We start from the raw sequence: 16,329 nt of genomic DNA on the forward strand, positions 1-16,329 counted from the left end.
CCATTACTATTTCCTCCCTAAATCCCCCAGAGTGACCAATGACACACATCTACACAGCCACTGGTGGAGATTCAGTATCTATAGTTCATGGCTAGGGAGCTCAGCCAAACCAATTGGCCTCTACAAGGATCAACCCCTTGGCTTTGGCCTCCTTACAGATGACTGTGCTCCCACCTAATCTCAGCGGTCACAGATTCCAAGCTTCCCACCACCAGCAAAGGAAAAGTCCCATGGAATCATTTCTGCAGGAGTTTTCCTTATCAAACTGCTTCCTTATCATAGAGGGCAGAGATGAAGGAGATAGTAAAATTGAAACATCAGTTCTTTGGAAGAAAATGTTGTGTCAACATATACATAGCCTTGTTCAATGTTGCTTCAGTCAGTTAACACATTTATGAGTACTTAGTGAACCCCTGTTGAATACCCCTAGGCATTATTGAGGGATGGGGCACAAAAAATTCGTAGATTCCCTCTTCTGAAATGCGATGGGCCCTATCATCTATATCAGTCATTTTGGAATTTATTTCATTCAACACACATTTATTCTTTAAACATTTCAATACATGTTGATGTATTTTTGTTTCTGTACCACCTGCATTTCCAAATACATCCTCCTTCCAAAGATATCTTTCCTCCCTCAGAAGGATATCTCTTGGAATGACATTTTCAAAAGGGAGAAAGAAAAAGAGGGAGAGAGACAGAGAGAGAGGGAGAGAGAGATAAAGCAGGGCAGCAATGCTAACCAATACATCCTCTGAGTCAGTCAGCATCCCACAATTCCCAACGTCAGCAAAGAAGGAAGAGAGGCATTGTTTTCTCTTCTCATCTTCAGGGCTAAGTTTGAATATTTATGAAGCTCTCAGATTACTTTTTATTTTTGTTCATTCCATTGTTGTCATTTTATATATTGTTACTATGTATTTTGACACATCTTTATAATAATAGTAGTTAGCACTTATATCCTGCTTAGAAAGTGCTTTACATTTTTTATCCTGACAGTAACATCATAGGTATATGCTATAATTAGATGAGAAAATTGAGGCTAGGAGAGAAGGGAACAAACATTTATCTACCAGCTACTATGTGCTAGAGCGGCTGGGTGGTGCAGTGGATAGAGCACTGGGCTTAGAATTAGAAAGACTCACGTGAATGACTTCAAATCTTGCTTTAGACAGTTACTAGCTGTGTGACCCTGGGCAAGTCACTTAACCCTGTTGGCCTCAGTTTCTTCATTTATAAAATGAGCTGGAAAAGGAAATGGCAAACCACTCCTGTATCTCTGCCAAGAAAACCCCAAATGGGGTCACAGAGAGTCTGACACGACAGAAATGACTCCACAATAACAGCAACAATGATGTGTCAGGCACTGTACTAAACACTGTATGACTATCTCATCCTGCCGTTATTATCCTCATTTTGCAATTCAGGAAAATGAGGCCACAGAGTTTAAGTGACTTGTCCAGGGTCACAGCTACAAGTGTCTAAGGCAGGATTTGAGCCAGTTTTGCTTACTCCAAGTCCTTCATGCTACCCACTACATCACCTAGCTGTTTTTTATTAAGGAACTACAATGTAAAGGGCCCTGGGGTAGGTACTAGAGTAGAGATAAACTTGACAAGATACAGTCACTGACTTCACAGAGCTAGAGTCGACTAGCAGAGGGATAATACACAAAGACACGTAACCATAAAGCAGAGTATTACATGATGCATGCATTTGAGAGAGGCAAAGTAAAGTATTTTGTGAGATCTAAGAGGAAAAGTTATTTGAGGTAGGGTGGAGCAGAGGAAAGGAGGGTCAGGGAGAACATAAGTTATCAGAGGGGGAGGCATCTAGTTGTATTTTTAAAGGTGTGTTAAGAATTCAACAGATGAAGAAAGAGATAGAGGACGTTCTAGGCATGACCTGTGCAAAGCCTTGGAGGTGGGAGGAATGTGGAGCATGTTCTGGGCAGGGAAGAGGGGTGGGTTGTGGCAAAACAGTCCAGTGGGACGGCAATGAGGTGTTCTTGGAGGGGAGTAATATGAAATGAGGCTGGAAAGGTAAGAGAGTGTCAGATTGTTATACGTCTTAGAGCCAAGCAAAGAAATCTCAGCTTTATTTGGTAAGACATAAAGAGCCATAGAATACTTCTGAGGACTGAAACGATATGACCAAAATTGTACATAGGAAAGATTGTTCTTGAAGTGATATGAAGAATAAATCAGACAATCAAAAAAAAGAGGAAAAGATACTATATATACAAAAATATTTATAGTAGCCCTTTTTGTAGTGGCAAATCTCTGGAAAAAAGGTGGTGAATGGAATGGAATACTATTGTGCTCTAGGAAACTATGAAAGATGGTTTCAGAGAATCCTGCAAAAATTTGTATGAATCAATATAGGGTAGAGTGAGCAGAACCAGAAGAACAATTTATATTGTAATAACATCATTATAAAAAAAGACAACTTGAAATATTTAAGGACTCTGACAAATGTAATGATCACTAATGATTCCAAAGATCGATAATAAAGAATATTGCCTACCTCTCGACAGAGAGGTGATGGACTAAATAATCAGAATGAGATGCACACATATACATATATGTACATACATACATACCTCTCTCTCTTGTTTCTCTCTTCTCTCTCTCTTTCTCTCCCCCTTTCTCTCTTTCTTCCCCCCCCCCCACTTTGGTGGTGCAGTGGATAGAGGGCTAGGCCTGGAGTCAGGAAGACTTGAGTTCAAATTTGGCTTCAGATACTTCCAAAGCTGTGTAACCCTGGGCAGGTCACACAACCCTATTTGCCTCAGTTTCCTTATCTGTAAAATGAGCTGGAGAAAGAAATGGCAAACCACTCCAGTATCTTTGTCAAGAAAACCCCAAATAGGGTCATGAAGAACTGGATACAACTGAAATGAATCAACAGCTTCCTGACTCCAAACCAGGCTCCATCTCTCCTCTGCCCGATGTGGCTAAGGGAGTGGGATTTGTCCCCTGCATTAACAGTTGTAACTCAGAATCTGTTTTCCCATCAAAATAATTTTATAAATAGTGGTTAGGTATTCTTGAAGTAGAACTATTATTACTATACTTCAAACACATTATGTGTTGAATAGGTTTTTGTGGGCTTACCTGACAACCTAACAACCAGCTTTGTAAACAAAATGCGTTTCAAAACCCAGACAAACTGACTTACAAACTTTCTTTTGGAAGTTGGAGGCTTTCTGTACTGTCCCTCCATATAAATTCAACAAATTTGTGGGTGTATAGCTTCCCAGCTTAGTGGCACAGTGGATACAATGCTAGGCCTAGAGTCAGGAAGACTCATCTTCCTGAGTTCAAATCTGGCTTCTGACACTTATTAGCTGTGTGACCCTGGGCAAGTCACTTAATCCTGTTTGCCTCGGTTTCTCATCTGTTAAATGAGCTGGAGAAGGAAATGGCAAATTGCTCCAGTATCTTTGCCAAGAGAACTCCAAAAGGGGTCATAGAAGAGAAGTATGTGACTAAAATGACTCAACAATTAATACTTATTAATTAGAATGTAGAGATCCTGCTGTGATCACCACCATTTTACAAAGGAAAAAACTGAGGCCCAGAGATGTGCATGAATCCCATGAGGTTACACAACTATCTAGTGGCAAAACCACAACCAGAACTCAGAGGTTTTTGTTCTAAAACAATACTGTTTTGTTATTTGACCTTACCCTTGAAACATATGGTAAAAAGTGTGACCTTTTCCCCTTTTGTCACTGGAAACTCCCCACCCTGGGGCCCTGCAGCCTGGGCAGGTGATTGCCTCAGTGCCCTTATCTTTTTTCCCAGAAAACTTGTCTCCAAGGCAAATGCAAATCCTCCTCCCACTTCCTGCCCCACCTCCACTCCCATTTCCAGCTCTTTAATCATAATCAAATCAACCCAGTTGTTGCCCAGCATCCTACAATTTCCAAACCGAACTACCCTTCCCTGGCCACCACTCCCTTATATGCTATGTCTCCTCCTATTTGAATGTAAGCTCCTCAAGGCCAGGACTTTTGCATTCATATCTCCAGCATTTGGCATGGTGCTTGGCATGTAACAAGCTCTCAATAAATTTTTTTTATTCATTCATTCATTCATTCATTCATTCATTCATTCATTCATTCATGTATATTTTATGCTGTTCTCTGACTCCTCTGCAACTGCCTTACCAGTGCATGGATCAGTCCCAAACACATCAAAAACATTCAATAAATACTTGAACAAATGGAGAAAGACAAGCCCTGTCCCCAAGCGGTTTGCGGGCTCACAATAAAAAATATGAGGATGCCACCGATTAGTGAGGCTAATGGTTAAATTGGAGACTGACCAGACAAGGCAATCAGGTCACTGATGGGCCATAGGAGGATCTGTTGATGACATCCAGGAGAAGTGGGTGGTGTGAGGGACATGATATCTGTCTTCAAGTGTCTGAAAGGCTGCTGTATGGAAGAGGATTAGATGTGTTCCATTTGACCTCAGAGGGCAAGACGAACAATGGGTGGAAGCTTCAAAGAGGCCTATTTAGACTTGATAAGACTAGGCAGTATTTATATAGGTTTTGAAAGCACTTTTTTTTGGGGGGGGTGAGGCAATCAGGGTTAAGTGACTTGCCCAAGGTCACACAGCTAGTAAGTATCAAATATTTGAGGTCAGATTTGAACTCAGGTCCTCCTGACTCCAAGACCGGAGCTTTATCCACTGTGCCATCTAGCTGCCCCTAGAAAGCACTTTCTAGTTATCTCACGATAACCCTGGGAGGGGAGATAGGTGCTATGATTACTCTCATTTTACAGATGAAATAACTAAGGCAGGCAGAGGTTAAGTGACTTGCCTGGGATCACACAGCTAGGAAGTATCTGAGGCTGGATTTGAATTCAGATCTTTCTGACTCTTAAGTCTAACACTTTATCCACTTGACCACTTAGCTGCCTTTTAAAAACTTTTATATTTGTTTTCTTTATTCTCTCTATATATACAATGTATTATGTGCATAATATGCATATACATACCTATCTATATACATGCATGTGTATATACAGGTACATACATGGGTGTATGTATACACATGTGTGAATGCATGCATGTATATACACACATGTGCATGTGCTTATGTGTGCCTGTGCCTGTGTGTATCTATACACGTGTGTGTGCTCATACATGCGTGTAGTAGAGATTGATCCATTCTTTGTATTTGTATCACCAGCACCTAGAGTAGTGTCTGGCACTTAGAAAACAATAAATACTCATTGATTGATCATTTGAAAAGAGGATTTTCATGGGTTTCAATTCATCTCAAGCATATTTCACAACATCTTTCTCCTTTGTCTTAAGCCTCTCTGCACGGGGCGCCTCTCACCCCTTGTCTCAGTGGACTGCTTGACCATGGAGCCACTCCCATGATTCCTTAGGTGTCTCAGAAACAGCAGCAGCCTCTGCCCAGGACCATTCGTCCTAGGGGCTTGTGGAGAAGACACTGACCATGGTGTCTCTCCAGCAGATGTCTTCATAAGCAGTGGCTTTCACAGATCTCACGCCAAGTTAATGCTGACAAAGTGTCTCTCCCAGGGAGCGACAAATGGTGAAGATACCTGCCGCACCGAGATGCACGATGGCATGTGGCTGCCTCCAGAGGGACTAGTTCCTCCCTCCCTCCCTTCCTGCTAAGGCTGAATTGATTACATGTAGTCTGTTGACAGGATAATGAAACCAGCTGGAGCCACTGTCCATCTCCCATTCTCAAGTTAAGAGGTTTTTATTAAGTCATCTTATCGCTGCAGATCTGATGGGTAAGAGCTGTGCTCCCACTGATTATTCCCTGACAGCCTCAGGTGACACAGTGCACATCTATGCCCTCTCCACTCCCCTTCCCTGAGGAAGCTCTATGGCCCAGCTGCACAAAGTGAGTCGGGAGCACAGATGTTGCCTTCTCTCCCCATGGATAGCTACCATTCATTTTGTACCTTTCATATATATATATGCATATGTATATGTGTATATATATATGCATATGTATATGTGTATATATATGCATATGTATATGTGTATATATATATGCATATGTATATGTGTATATATATGTACATATAGGTATATATGTATGTGCGTGTATGTATATATGCACATACATACACATATACACAAATATTTTTATGTAATAAATATATTTTATATAGTTTTAATATATAATTCATAAGTGATTTATATTTTATATAATATAAATTTTATATAAATATATACATTTATATAAAAATATAAAAAACCAAAAATGTTTATATGTATACATGCACACACACACATATGCATTATACTGGGCAGGGACTGTTCCAGTGAAAGGTAGAATTTGGGGCCCTGGCTTCTGCTCTGGGGTCCAAAAACAAAATAAGCCCAGGCTAGAGCTGTACTTGACCTTTCCATGTCTAAGCATCTTTCAAGGACAAATTAGAATACTCCCTGGGGGTTGCTCTTGAGAAGGCCCACATGGTCTGGGAGACTTGGAACAGTCAGGGCAGTATGGGGGAACTAGTGTTATGGGGAGCAGGAATCAGCATATAGAAAGGAAGCAGGGAATGTGTTAAAGGCAATTTTTACCCAGACTACCCTGATGGTAGATGGCAAGCTGCCAAAAATTGCTGCTGTGGGTTACTAATGCCTATATTAAAATATCAGAAATGAGCAATCATCATCATCATCCTCTCCCTGAGGGAGAAATAGGATGTGCCAATAGAGTCAAATCACAACCCCCACCTTCCCTCAGACTGCAATGGAGATAGCCCAGGACCCTGAACCCAGGAGCTCTGGGAGTGAATAGCAGTGCCTCTGCAGACCCTACATCTAGGCTGCCTTCCAACACTGAGGGGAGAAATTTGCAGGAGTGGCCCACCTTCTTCACCACCACAAACACTAACCACTGGCCATCTGCCACCAATAGACGTCTTAGTCCAAGGGCTGGAAATGCCAGTCTCTTCCAGATCAGTGGTACTTCTTCCAGCCTGGCCCCTGATGCCATGATCCTGGAAGTAAACCCTCCCTCACCCCTCCCCATGAAGGTGCTTCTGCAGGTGCTACCTCCCCTGCCACTTCAGCAGGGACAGCGATTAAGATGTAGGGGAAAAGATTGTCTTGATACCATGAGATAGCAAGAAATATTAGAATAAAATCAAAAGACCAAAAAAGAAAATATAAGATACAAGTATTTTAAAAAATTGATCTGGAAAAAGGAGAGATATTTAAGAATCACTGGATACTCTGAAAACTCTGATTTAAAAAAAAAAGCCTGGGACATTAAGTTTTGAGAAATTATAAGTGAAAACTGCCTAATTCTAATAGAAAAAGATGGTAAAGATAGGAAGACTGTATTGGTAATCTCCCGAAACAAATTCCTAAAGGAAAAGTCCCAGGAACATCATACTTCCCACTTCAAAGAAAAAGTACTGCAAACATCCAGGAAAAAAGAAGATGTTCAAGTATGAAGGAACTAGATATAGTCAGAATCAGCTTCTACTCAAAATGAGATCTTGGAACAGCAAAGGATAATAAGGTTCCATAAGCAAAGGTTGGCTTACAACCAAAAATAACCTTCCCTGCAAAGTTGAGTATAATTCTTCAGGTTAAAAAAAAAAGATCTTTAATGGAATAGAAGGCTTTTAAGCATTTCTGATGAAAAGACCAGAGATGAGGAGGAATTTTTCAACACAAACACAAGAGTCCAGAGAAACCGAGAAAAGTAAATTTATTCAAACAGTTGGAAGGGGCTGTATGACAATATAGTGCTGACATCCTAAGGGGGAAAGAAGAAACAAGCATCTCTTCAGAACCTTCATGTCTTCGAAGGGTATTGAGGGAGTTAAATAAGAAAAAACAAATGTCTCAGGAGTGGGTTGTTTCTGTTCTGAAAGTTTTAAGAGGGGAAAGAGAAGGGCAGATAAAACAAAATTCAGTAGTGTTTAAAGGAAAAACTGGAGAGTGGCAGATATTATTTCTCCAAGTCTGGGTGAGAAGATAAATATGCAAGCATCAAGGAAGGGTGTATGTGGAGGGGGGCATAACATAAACATCACTCTTATATGAAACAGACAAAAAAGGATTGAACGGGGGGGGGGAGGGGGGAGAGAGACAGAGACAGAGAGAGTGAGTTTGGTATAGAAATACATCAAACTCAACAGGTAAACTAACCAGATGATTTCCCCAGTTCTGAAGTGGGGATTAAAAGGGGGGGGGGGAAGAAAAGAACTATAATTTAAGCATGTACTTTAGATTATCTTTTAGACATTTGGTGAACAGTTGAATAAATTGTGTCATAAAAAATATAATAAAATATGTGAAAGGAATTATAAATCCTGTTAACAAATACTATTATGCCATAAGAAACAATGAAAGAGATGGTTTCAGAGCATCCTGGGTAATATGAACTGATGCAGAATGAAGTCAATAGAATCAAGAGAAGAATTTATACAAGAATAACAATATTGAAAAGAAAAACAACTTAGAAAGACCTTTGATCAAATCTATGACGAGCCATGTCTCCAGACAATCTATGATAAAGCATATTACCCACTTCCTGACATAAGGTAATGGACACAAAGTGCAGAGATAGACAGTTTTGGACATGGCAACTGCATGGATTTGTTTTGCTTAACAATGCTTATTTGTTCCAAAGGTTTTTTCCTTTTTTTTTTTCTCTTAGTTAATGGCACTACCAGTGGCAGTGGCAGGCAGGGGGAAAAGAGCGGAATCCAGCATTGAAAGCTCTGATTTCCAACCTAATTTTTATCCCTAATGTCTTCATTTAAATTTTTTTCTTTAATTTCTCTTTTGAACCATTCTAGAATTTTTTGATGTGATTACATGATCTCTAAGGAATTCACAGCATTCTCTTTTTCATCAGGAATTTTCATTTTTTTTCCTTCACAGTATAATTTTGGTACATTGTATTTTGGCTTCTCTTGGTATTTTTACTTATTTTTATTTCTGCATTTGTAAGCTGCTGCTTCTTCTTCTTCTTCTTCTTCTTCTTCTTCTTCTTCTTCTTCTTCTTCTTCTTCTTTTTTTTTTTTGGTGGTGCAGTTGGGGTTAAGTGACTTGCCCAGGGTCACACAGCTAGTAAGCATCAAGTGTTTAAGGCCAGATTTGAACTCAGGTTCTCCAGATTCTATCCACTGTGCCGCCTTGCATTTGTAAGCTTCTTTATTGGTTTAACTGCTTGTGAGCTAGGTTTTTCTTCAGCCCTTTTAGTCTTTCAATCTTTCTTATTCAAAAGAAAGGGTGTATCCAAAAAAAAACAAGAAAGAAAGAAAAGAATACAAAAAAATTTTATACAAAAGAGAGACAATAGAGACCACTAGAATCCAGTCTGAGGTTTTGGTGTCTGGTTTCCCTCCTCAGTCTTTGTTCTGCACCCCATCCAGGGCTCCACAGATTCCCTCAAGGCTGAATGCCTTCATCTTTCTTATGCTGGGGATATGTGTGGGCCTGACCCAACCTGGGTCCAGGCCCAGGGTAAAATGCAGGGAAAAGAAGACTGACTCTCGGAGGCTTCTAGTCCCCTTTCCCTTCTGGCTGTGTCTACCATCTCTGCATCTTTTAGTGTCTTCCTGGCCCCTCCCCACCAACAAGTTGCTCTCCCTTTCCTTTGTGTTCAGGCTCTCACTGCTATATGGGGACCAGGCAGAGATCCCAACAGTCCCTCAAAAACATTAGTCTGCAAAGTTGTTTGTGCCACCTATACCTAGTAACTCTTGAGTGGGGGCTGGAATATTTTTCTTCAGTGTTATTTCATAGGGTTTTAGCTTGTATAGTTTTTCTGTCTTCTTTTCTTGTGGGTTCAGTTTCAGTTACTCTATATTTGGCACAAAACTTCTTTTCTGTGTTTTGGTTTTTGTTGCAGAGTTTTGTAGAAAACAACTACCTCAAATTGCCAATCATATAATTAAGAACATATATTATTAAAGGGATAATGTGTAAGGTGACAAAGAGAACTGGAGATCACTAAAAGGCAGTATAAATTCTTAAAGAACATATCGGTCAGACTAGCAACATTTCTTTTTTTTTTTTTTACAAGTTAACTAGGCTGGTAGATCAACAGTATGCTATAGATGTAGTATATCTAAATTTTAATATTTGTTACAAAATTTAAAATAATTTTTGTAAACTTATGAATCAGTTAAGTAGTGTAGTAGATAGAGTACTAGACCTGGAGTCAGGAAAACCTGACTTCAAATTCATTCTCAGACACTCACTAGCTTTGAGAAAGCCACTTAACCCCTGACTGCCTCAGCCATCTGTAAACTAGTAGCATCTATCTCCCAGGGTAATAGATTTTGACAGATTAAAATGGTAGGCCAATTCTAGTAAGATGAAATTTATTATGGATCAATGCAAACATTTTACATTTGGGTTCAAATAATCAATTTTGTAAATTTGAGATAGAGGAGCCATGTAGAAAATAGGTTTTTTTTGTTTTTAAAGATATGGAGGTTTTCAGTTCAGTCATTTTTCAATTGTATCTGACTCTTTGTGACCCCAGTTGGGGTTTTCTTGGCAAAGATATGGGATATTTGCCAATTCCTTCTCTAGCTCATTTTACAGATGAAGAAATTGAGGTAACTAGAGTTCAGTAACCTACCCAGGGTCACACAGTTGTTAAGTGTCTGAGGCCAGATTTGAACTCAGAAAGATGAGCCTTCCTGACTTCAAGCCTGGCACTCTGTTCACTGCACCACCTACCTGCTGGAGGTTTTAATGGATTATAAACTCAAAACAATTTAATGGTATGATATGACAACCAAAAAATAATAATAATGCTATAGTGGCTGCAATGAGAGTCACGGTATCCAGAGGATAGGCAGTGATGAGCCCACTATACTCTGCACTGTCCAGACAGTATTTGGGGTATTGTGTTCAGTTTTGGGTTTCTTTTGCTAGCTTTTAAGAAGGCAATTTGATAAATAGGGCAAGCACAAAGAAAGGTGCCTGGGATGGTGGGGATTGGAGACTATAATAATTACAAATCGAGAAATGTTCAGCCTGAATAAGAGAAGACTTAGGAGGACATGATAGCTGTATTAAAAAAATTTAAAGTTGTCAGGAGAAAGAGAGAGTAGACATGTTCTGACTGGCATCTGAGAGAAGAAGTAGGAGCAGTGGTTGCAAGTCACAATGAGAAAAATGAAGGTGAAAACTTTCTAACAATTAGAGATATACAAATATAGAATAGGTTGTATTTGGAGATAGTGGTTTCCTTCTCATTGGAGCTCTTCAAGCAAAGACTGAATGGACTACTAGTTAGATAGATGCTACAGGGAAATCTTGGCTGGGTGTAGATTTAACGAGATGAATTCTGAGATTCTTGTATAGCACTTGTTGGCAGAGTGTGTGAGGCAGGTTGTCTCAAGTGTATTTGGGATAACCACACCAACTCTTGTCTCTCTCTGCTACTGGCTCATCAGCTTAATAATTCTTTATCTGTTCTGGTTCAAAAGCAGTCTAGTTGGCATACTCTGAAATGTTCTCAGAAAGGACCAAGACCACAAAAATTCTCTATAATTGGCTCAGCCTCCCCCCAGAGTAAACTTGGGGAAATCTCTTCTCCTGTGGGTTAACTTCACCCTCTATTTCAAATTCTGAACCTATTCGTTCAGACAAAATAATTATTAATGGTCATGGAATTTATGAGCAGTACCAAATAATATTTTTAAAAAATAAACATTTAGATAAGCTAGAGAAGGCTGCAATGGGTTTCATACCTAAGATCACTTCACACAAAGGAAAGAAGGGGGATGTTGGCTGTACTTCACTCTCCCCAGCCGCCACAACAGCCTGATCTCAAATCCACTCCTGCCAGACCCTTGTCTTCCTTATCCTTCTCATTCTCTGGTCTAGGCACTAATTGACTTGCATCTTGTCTTTGTCTCTTCCTTCTATGTCTATTGCCCCAAAACTTAAGCAAAAATCTCTTTCTCAAAAAAGAACAACAACAACTAGGTGGACAAATAAACTCGAAGCTTATGATGTAAGTCTAGCCCTAGGATTCTGGATTCTCTATCCTCCTGGGAAAGTCCTCCAAAGTCTCTGTGATACTGGGGAGGTCGTGAAGCTAGTAATCCTTGGCTATACATGATTCTGTGACCTACCTTTTGAGAGTCAAGCAGTTTCCCTCCCATTTCCTATATTGGCCAGAAAGGGTTGTGAGCTTCCTGGAGCCTTCAAAAAGGATACTTGTACCTCCTCACAAATGATTGTACATCTATTTTCTTTTCTCTAATGAGAGCTCCCTTTGGGAATGAAAGGAGGAAAAAACCTCATTAGGACCTTCTATGTGAACAGTAACTGCATGAGGCCTAATTACCAGACCTGAATTTTTATTTATCTATTTATTTTTGTTAGGGAAGGTAATCTCTAAGGTCCTTATTAAAACCTACAAATCTTCTAAAGAATGGTGGTATGTGAATCAGACTCTTTTAGCTGACAGGAGAAGTAAATAGATCCTAAGGGCATCCTAACCCCAACTGGGGCAGAATAAACACTGTTCATCTTTCTACTCCACTGAAGATATTACCCCAACACAGTCCCTACAACTTTGGACCAAGATGGAAAGTAGAGAGAAAGAAAGACATATGGAAATCTGATGGGGGTGGGGTGGGGAGGAGAGAACCCAGCTGAGATGAAGTAAGCCCAATTTAAAGGAAGATTTTAACCTTACTAGGTGAATGTTTCAATAGATCGTCCAGTAAACAATAACTGACTCAGGCCATGGGCTATCAAAGTCTCTCTTTTTAGGGTGTTTTTCCTCAGTAAACATTATATTCTTGCTCAAAAGAGTTGAGAGTTGGTCATTGGTAGTTTGATGGGTATTTTAATGTAAAACCCAGCATTCTTCCAAATCCTGGTCCAGTCATTTTATGATAAAGGTATGAAATGATAAAATCAGAAAACTGATAGCATCACATGATCACAGAATTTTAGCCATAGAAGGGACCTCAGCCATCTCATCCAACTGGAATAACTATTCCAATCATTATAAATATTCCAAAAGGAATAATCACTACAATATACCAGATGACTGGTCATCCAAGGTCTGCATGGCAAATGAGGTACTTCAGAAGTACCTCATTCTGTACCTTATTCTGTGGTGTGACAGGACAACAGTTTACTGATGTAGCTTTCCTTACCCTGCCACAGCCCCCTCACCAAAGACAACCCCACAGACAACTTCCTTCAGCCCCAGTTTCTCCAGCAGGCTTCTGCGGGAATCTTCAACTGCCCCCCATTCACCTTCCCCCCCCCCGCCCCGCAAAACAAAACAAAATAAAACCCGATTAGCTCCAAGTTCTTTAACACAGCTTGCTGGCCTAGGGCCAATTAAAAGCCCCAAAGGCTCAGAGAACCCTCCCCAAGTCTCTATATTCTGATGGCTGCCTGACCAGACATATTTCCAGGTGGAAATGAGGTGGGCTCCATCCAGAGAAGCTAAGTGACTCTATTGTTTTTGTTTACCCTTGCCGTGTTAGGGCAAAGTCAATTTTTTCCTTTGTTAAATGTTCAGTGACTTGTGAGTGCCTCATTTTGTCCCAAATCAAACCCAAACCTGATAAGAGGGCTTGGGCTTTAGAGCCTCACTTAACAACATCTGGACAGCTCTAAATAGGAGCAAGGTTTTCCTAATATCAAATCTAAATTTGCCTCTTTGTCATTTACACCCATTAATCCTGGTTCTGCCCTCTGAGGCCAAAAAATACCAATCCAATCACTCTTCTACAAGACAGCCCTTCAAAGAATTGAACACAGCTATCATGTCCCCTCTGATTTTTCTCTGGGCTAAATATCTCTAGTTCCTTTATCCAATCTCCTGTGACTCCAGCCTTTCAGCCTCTTGGTTATCTTCCTCCAGATACCTTCCATATCTTCAGTGACCTTCTCAAACTGTGGTGCCCAGCACTACACATGATACTCCAGATGTGTGGTCTGACCAGAGTACCAACCTCTTACTGGAAGCTGTGTCTCTTAATTTAGCCCAAGATGGCCTCAGTTTTTGTTGACTGCCCCCTCACAGTGTTAGTTGACGACGAGCTTGCAATGGAATGAGATATAGCATTTTTAGACATAACCAATATGGGAATTTGTCTTACTTGACAATGCATATTTGTCACAAGGATTTTTTTTCTTTTAAATGGGTGAGGGAGGTGTGGGAAATGGGATGGGGGTAGAGAAATTGTTCATTAAAAAATGAAATGAAAAAAAAGTTAATACCCCCTTTTGTGGGAGGTTAGATGGACCAAAAGAAAAAAAAATTTATAATCCATACCCCCTCCATCTTTTTCCAGACAAACTGCTAATTATATCTCTCCCATCCCACATTTACTCCCTGCTGGTGAGTTACTACTCCCAGGTAGCAGCATGCCTTAATCCAATTACAGTGGCAGAAGCAGTGGGAGGCAGGAGACTTTTTTGTGGGTATCTCATGTCCTAACCCTTGTGGTTATCAGCAGCAGCAAGCTTCAGTGTGGAAGGAAAGGGAATAAGCATTTATATTGCACCTACTATGTGCTGAGCACTGTGTGAAACACTAGGAGGTAGGTGCCATTATTATCTCCATTTTAGTTAAGGGACCTGATGAAGGTAGAAGTTAAGCCTCTGGCCCAGGATCACACAGCTACCAAGTATCTGAGGAAGGATTGGAATTCATGCCTTCCTAACTCCGGGCCCAGCATTCTATTTACTGTGCCATCAGCTGTCGAGAGATAAAATGGTGTCCCACAAAATGGAGAATAATATCTACTTTGATTCATCTGTAGATCTCAAACATTCTCAGATCATGTCTGTATTTTAGATTTCTAGGAAATACTATTAGACAACCTTCTCCTGTGTTCCTATATTAATAAATTCTCCAGCCCATTCAGTATTTTTATTTGATATACTAAAATTCTAGTATGTCCCCATCATAACTCATAGAGGGAGGGAGGTTCAAAGCTTCTTTTACTACAGTTTTGTTTTGTGTTGTATTTTCACAAAAACTGCTCAGCAATCATTTGAACTATGTTTCAAGATGGTGGGATAGATGAGGAGATAGAAGTAGAAACAAAATAACTTAGTCACAGGAGTGGGGACTAGACTATGATTTCATGAGTATAAGAAATTAGGGGAGGGAGATGTCGGGATCCCTCTACCAAGGCAAGGCAACACCTTCTCTGCAACTTATAACCTTAGAAAATTGCCTAAAGAACTAACAGGTTCAGTGATTTGCTCAGGGTTACGCAATCAGAATGTGTCCATGGTGGGATTTGAACCTAAGTCTTTCTGGCTCTCTAATCTAGTGCCAGCACACATCTCAGTTTAATTATACAGCTTCTATTTTATTTCAAAGTCATTTTTCTAAAGGAAACAAAATTGCCCACCTGAGTGCCTAGTAGCCCCTCATCTTATGCTCTTGTCCATCATCATTCTGATCTGACCTACTTACTCCATCCTTTTTGGGGAATGCGACCAGTCAGGCAAAAATAATACAGTAATCACACATATCATTTTTAAAAAGAAATCTCAAAATTCCACTCTAAGGAAAACTAACTTCCATGTACTGACTTTACCCTGTTCCCAGCCCCCAGCCCCATCCTTACCTTGGGGATTTTGAAGTCCTAGAGTCCTATCAAGGCTTAGGAGTCCCCAAGAGGATAGGTTTGAGGTTATCTGCACACTTCCATTCTGTCTTAAGGGAATAACAGCACTACCAGGACATAGGAATTTTCCTAAGGGAAATTACAATAACAGCAGAGAATAAGAGATAAAAATCAAACACCTTATAGGCAGGATAGAAAAATCATATCCAACAGAGAAAAGTAGAAATCAAGGATTTTTAAATTTTTCACGTGGATTGAGCATTATGTCTCCCCCAAAACTAATAATAGCCCATATAGTACAGACCATTCATCATTTATGTGAAAACCTCTCTTGAAACCCACAGTGAGGTATTTTAATGTTTACCAATGAAGGAATCAATTAATAAGCATTTATTAAGAGCCTACTATGTACCTGAAACCACACATGGTGTTAAGGACAAAAATTAAACAGTCTCTATCCTCAAGGAATTTCTATTTTAGAAAACAACATGTACACATACAAATATAATCAAAATATATATAACAATGAAATACAAAATATACATAAGCTAATTGAGGTAGGGGAAGTACTAGCAGATATGGTGATCAAGAAAGGCCTCATGTGGGAAATGATATTGACTTCCATGTCTTGAAGGAAGCCAAGGATCCTAAGAAGTTGAGGTGGGGAAGGGAAGCATTTCAAGAATGAGAGGGGAGGAGACCAATCAACCAATAAA

The sequence above is a fragment of the Phascolarctos cinereus genome, unplaced genomic scaffold (genome assembly GCF_003287225.1).
Source record: "Phascolarctos cinereus isolate Bilbo 61053 unplaced genomic scaffold, phaCin_HiC Scaffold_5;HRSCAF=322, whole genome shotgun sequence".
NCBI classification, from domain to species: Eukaryota; Metazoa; Chordata; class Mammalia; order Diprotodontia; family Phascolarctidae; genus Phascolarctos; species Phascolarctos cinereus.